Source organism: Monodon monoceros, unplaced genomic scaffold, assembly GCF_005190385.1.
Source record: "Monodon monoceros isolate NGI ecotype Baffin Bay Population unplaced genomic scaffold, NGI_Narwhal_1 Super_Scaffold_22, whole genome shotgun sequence".
Lineage (NCBI taxonomy): Eukaryota > Metazoa > Chordata > Mammalia > Artiodactyla > Monodontidae > Monodon > Monodon monoceros.
The window spans coordinates 102,825,633-102,832,158 of NW_021703779.1; positions in this window are offsets into that span (position 1 = coordinate 102,825,633).

Here is a 6,526-nt window from a genome sequence, read left to right on the forward strand (position 1 = left end):
CACAGAGCACCGAGCTGATCTCCCTGTGCTATGCGGCTGCTTCCCACTAGCTATCTATTTTACATTTGGTAGTGTATATATGTCCATGCCACTCTCTCACTTCTTCCCAGCTTACCCTTCCCGCTCCCCGTCTCCTCAAGTCCATTCTCTACGTCTGAGTCTTTATTCCTGTCCTGCCCCTGGGTTCTTCAGACCTTTTTTTTTTAGATTCCATATATATGTGTTAGCATACAAAAGATAGAGATACCTTCGTTTTTAGGAAAACTTGACATGTGACCATTATTCTCTTGCTAATATTTGGGCCACGTACCTTAAATTGTCTGGTGTACTTTGTCTCTAGAACGTTAGATAAATGGTGGTTGCACAAGGATATGAACAATTAGGGCTGAGGCCTGGCGGCAACCAAACATACCTCAAGGCAGCTGGGAGAAGTCCTGCTCCTCTAACAGGGGTTATGACGATGCCCCAAATCAGCAAGAAGCAGTTACGGAAGCGCCCCTCGGCGCCCCTCAAGAATAAGGAGCAGGGCAAAAGGCAGAGAAGGGATTTGTCACTGGCAAAGCCCAGTAACAGTTCCTGGGGAATAACGGTAAAATCTGGGTAATAAAATAAAATCTGACCTTTTTCTTTTCTCGTCCTGTGTGCTTAGTCTTGTTTCACTTGCTCACAGGGTGCCACGTGGGGAGGCCTCGCACCAGGCACTTCACAGCAGAGACCCTCGTGTGGAACTGCTGCAACGACACCTCAGTTCAAGATGGCTGCGGCGGGTCAGGTGCAGAGACGCTGCGCCCACACTGTGATCTGGAACCAAATGCAGCACAGCTGCCTCAGCCCCACAAGGACTCCACCCCGCCCCTCCCCCACCCCACGGAGAACCCTATAAAGCAGCCCCGCCCATAGCCTGGGGGAGGGGAACTTGTGCTCTTGAGTGCAAGCTCGCACCTGGTCCATTCTCTCATCAGAGAATAAATCTTTCCTTTGTTTCTGAACTGACCTCAGTCTTGTTCTACTGGCTCAAATGACACCCTGCAGGAGGACACTCATTAGAGCCCAACTCGGAAGGGTTGTTAATAGTTGATCTGATGGCTGGAGATTCAACGGAAATTAGGTTTTTGAAAAAGGAGGGAGGAGAAACCTGAGGAATGTGGGGTGGGGTATATGCAAAAAAAAGAAAATCAGCTACTTGCAAGGGGTTCAAGGCAAGTAATACCCTCGAGGAAAGCCAGGTTTCCTTTAGGACAAAAATGAAAAGAGCGTTCATAGACACAGTTGTAAACATTCGGGATGTTGCTCCTAGCAGACCGTGATATGCAAGTAATGCATTAAGATGGTTGAGGGGATCAGGGAGGAGTGGGATATTGGGTCAGATTAAGGGAATCTGTGAAATGTGGTATTACCTGGGCTTTGGCTATCTGGGAGTGACTGAGGTAAACAAATTCACAAGGTATGAAGTGATTAGTCCTGGGATTGGGTCTTGTTTTAGTCCTTCTGAGTTGCTATGACAGAATATCATGGACTGAGTAGTTTAAAAAAACATTCATCTCTCACAGTTCTGCAGGCTGGGAAGTCTAAGATCAAGGCACTGGCAGATGTGGTATCTGGTGAGGACCTGTTTCCCAGTTCACAGATAGCCACCTTCTTGCTGTGTCTTCACATGGCAGAAAGGGCAAGGGAGCTCTGTGGGTCTTTTTTATAAGGACACTCGTTCCTTTCATGAGGGCTTCAACCTTATGACCTAATCACCTCCAAAAGGCTCCACCTCCACATACTATCACATTGGGGATTAGGTTTTAACATATGATTTTGGTGGGGGATACAGATATTCAGTCTATAGCAAGTCTCTTATGGGAAGGTAGGTAATTTAATCTAATTACAGCTTTTTTCTAGGGGGTGGTCTCCCGTGGAATTTCTAGTATTGAGGCTGACAGCGTTGAGGGAGGCTATTGCATTAAGCACAGGAAACAACATATATCCCCCTTAGTCCTGCAGTGGGTAATGTTGCCACCTTGAGAGGGGTGAGCTTTCATGCAGCACAAGGAAACTGGAGCCCCCCTTAAATCCAGTTCTGGAAGGAGGAACTGGTCTTATCAAGAGTCTCTGAAGCTTTGAAAGACTAGTTTAAATACAGAAGTCCTCAGGGGCTTTTTAAAATAAATTTTATAGAATTCATAAAGGCCTCCTTTACAAACTTCAGTGGCATTGTTGGAAGGGAGCATACCAGGAACTCTTTGGACCACTTTTAAATCCTTTTAGGTGTTTAAAGGTATTACAGTGAGGGGGGAACTGTGCAAGATGGCAGAGTGAAAAGACCCTATGCTCACCTCCTCTCACAAGCACACCAAAATCACAACCATTTGCAGAACTACCATTGATGAATAAGGTATTATAATGAAAAAAAAAGAGATCATGTGCTAAAATAAGTTTGGAAACTGCTAGGCTCAGCAAGGTTAAAGAGGTTTCTTTTTTGCAGAACATAGTGGAATCCTTAATATGGAATTGTGCAATGTGAATTGCCTAAAAGGGAGATAGAATATTCAGGTAAACAGGAATATAAGCCATGAAGAGTTTGATCCTCCAGAATCACCAACCTGACCCAGGTTTAGAGAAGAGGAAGGGAGAGCCTTGGACTCTAACCCTGTGCTCAAGAGAGAAGACAGGGTCTATGTACAGACTTGTGTTACCAAAAATGCATAAATGAATGGGACTTTTGTCAATTCAATCCTATTTCTCATTGGTCTGCACAATCTCTTCTGAAGGACTTTCAAATGTTAGTGGCTCCCAACACTTTGGTTTTTAGCTTGACTTCCAGCAGTGAATCCCTTAACAAACACCTAAATGCATTTGGAAAGATAGGGACTTAGAGGAATTTTTTTGTTGCTGAAACACTTTGTAAAATGAATAATCCTTTTAACTTGTAAAGTCAATAACTCTCCTTAATTCATGTGGTTTGTACGTAAAAACATAAATTGGATTTTACAGGACTAACAATTACTCTGGTACAAAATTTTAGAGAGGAAGAAATACTGACTGCCTATAACTGTCAGCTTTGCTCATTTACGCATCCTAACAATTTGACCTATTCTTTAGACTGGAGTCATCAAGAAAGGTTGATGTCCTATAGTTATACAACATAATGTAACGAGGCTTCTATAAAAAGAAAAAAAATTGTAGATATCCCATGCTCTTGTATTGGAAGAATTAATACTGTTAAAATGGCCATACTACCCAAAGCAGTCTACAGATTTAATGTGATCCCTATCAAATTATCCATGACATTTTTCACAGAACTAGAACAAATAATCCTAAAATTTATGTGGAACCATAAAAGACCCAGAATTGCCAAAGCAATTCTGAGGAAAAAGAACAAAGCTGGAGGCATAACCCTCCCAGACTTCAGACAATACTACAAAGCTACGGTAATCAAAACAGCATGGTATTGGCACAAAAACAGACATATAGCTCAATGGAACAGAATAGAGAACCCAGAAATAAACCCACACACCTATGGTCAGTTAATCTTCAACAAAGGAGGCAAGAATATACAATGGAGAAAAGACAGTCTCTTCAGCAAGTGGTGTTGAGAAAGGTGGACAGCCACATGTAAATCAATGAAGTTAGAATGCACCCTCACACCATACACAAAAATAAATTCAAAACAGCTTAAAGACGTAAGTATAAGACATGACACCATAAAACTCCTAGAAGAGAACACAGGCAAAACATTCTCTGACATGAATCGTAGCAATGTTTTCTTGGTTCAGTCTCCCAAGGCAATAGAAATAAAAGTAAAATAAACAAATGGGACCTAATCAAACTTACAAGCTTTTGCACAGCAAAGGAAACCATAAACAAAATGAAAAGACAACCTATGGACTGGGAGAAAATATTCACGAACAATGCAATAGACAAGGGCTTAATTTCCAAAATATACAAACAGCTCATACAACTCAATAACAAAAAGACAAACAACCCAATCAAAAAATGTGCAGAAGACCTAAATAGACATTTCTCCAAAGAAGACATACAGATGGCCAATAGACACATGAAAAGATGCTCAACATCGCTAACTATTAGATAAATGCAAATCAAAATTACAATGAGGTATCACCTCACATGGGTCAGAAGGGTCATCATCAAAAAGTCTACAAATAATAAATTCTGGAGAGGGTGTGGAAAATAGGAAAGTCTCCTACGCTGTTGGTGGAAATGCAAATTGGTGCAGCTACTATGGAAAACAGTACGGAGGATCCTTAAAAAACTAAAAATAAAACTACCATATGATCCAGCAATCCCACTCCTGGGCATATATCCAGAGAAAACCATAATTCGAAAAGATACATGCACCCCAATGTTCATAGCAGCACTATTTACAATTGGCAAGGTATGGAAGCAAACTAAATGTTCATCAACAGATGAATGGATAAAGATGTGGTATACACACACATACACACACACACACTGGAATATTATTCAGCCATAAAAAAGAATGAAATAGTGCCACTTGCAGCAACATGGGTGGACCTAGAGCTTATCATACTAAGTAAATTAAGTCAGAAATAGAAAGACAAATATCATATGACATCACTTATATGTGAAATCTAAAATATAATACAAATGAACTTATTTACAAAACAGAAACAAACTCACAGACATAGAAAACAAACTTATGGTTACCAAAGGGGAAAGGGGGAGGGGAGGGATAAATTAGGAGTTCGGGATTAGCAGATACAAACTAACATATATAAAAGAGATAACAAGGTCCTACTGTATAGCATAGGGAACAGTAATCAATATCTTATAATAAACTATAATGGAAAAGAATATGAAAAATAAATAAATAATTAAAATCACCATCATTGCCCATTGGTCAGTGTCTTCGAGCTTCATTTTATATAGTGCAAAGAAAGAATCATATTTGGAGAATAACTCACATGTTACTTTACGATACCATTTTCTTTCTATCCTTTACATAAAACAATGGCATAAAATAGAGTTTTCATATTTTAACATGTATTCCCTAAAGAGAGACAGAGCTCTCTCTCTTTAAAATAGCCTTTAATTAATGTCCTGTAACTGGTAGGTGGAATGGAAACAAAAATTCAAAATATGTGATGTTATTAGCTGGTCATGACCCTATCTCCATTTCATCAGACATCAGCAACCTCCTAATTCTTGTTGTTTAATGGAAGAGTTTAGTACAATGAAGAGCACAGGGCTGACATATCTGAAATTTTTGCTATTCTAAGCAAAAGTATATATACATATATGAGTTTGGAGATTATCAATTAGCTTAAGCAGTAATAACAAAACAAAGCTGTTTTAGAAAAAATTCTGAAAAAACTTGGGAATCCTCTCATTGGAATTTTTAGGTTTTTCAGAAACTAATAACCAAAACCTACTTTGGGATCTGCATTTTGTTGAAAATCTTTTTAAAACATGCTGCCCACCTTCCTGCCTGAAGAAATCCAGTCTAGAAACCGCTTGGAACATGTGAATGATGACTGCTTACCTTGTAGGGACGCAGGGCCATCAATCTGCCAAAGCCTAGTATAAAGCCTAAGAGAGTAAAAGAAAGGGATCATTTGTATCTTGTTTCAGGAGTTGTGGTAGGCACTTTACATACTTTGTCTCATTGGGTTCTCACAGCAACCGTATGAATTACGAGAAATTAAGTGATTTAGTAGAGGTAGAGCCAGGATGCAATCCCAGGAATATTTCACACTGGTTGAATGTACACTCATTCTATAACATTCTACAAGTTGCACCTCTTTTTACAAAATCCTAAGTATAAGTTTATCTTCCAATCATTTATCTCCTTTTCTGTAAAGTAAAATGTAGCAGGAAAAAAAAAAGAATGAATATCTGCTTATCTGTTTAAACAAAATTTTACTGAAATTAAGGACTAAATGAAGCATAAACTCCAAATGAAATAACAAAATGCATACATACATTTGAAGAATGTATTACATAGGACTTTTTCTCTAATGATAAACATTTATTTAGAATCTAATATGTGCTGGGAACTGTGCTAAGCACTTTGTATGTAGTACCTGTCAGGGTCCAAGTAGGAAACAGATGGCACACTCAAATGAGATAATTAAGAGTTTAATGAAGAGACTATTTGCAAAAGGGTGATCAAGGTTAAAGGATGATGAAGTGCTTCTGAGATAACAATAGCCACAAATCCTTTACCACCTCTACTGAAGAGACATGGAGGAGCGGGCATTAGGGTTGTATCTGTAGCTCTAGGAGAGGACCATCTGACAGGAGCTGTGACTATAGGTAGAAGAACACAGCCACCGGCAACTCATGACAAATCACAGAGGAAACTGAGGGAATAAATACACATACGCTCCTCCTGACCTCTGACCTCCTGGCTGCCTGAACCAACCAGAAGCTAGAAAGCAAGGGAACCCCCTGATGAAGGCACTACAAGCCAGCCTCTCAGGACAGAGAGCAAGGAAGAGCAGGAATTTGGAGGGGAAATGAGAGAGTATTCAACACACGTGTTTTGAATCTCTACAAC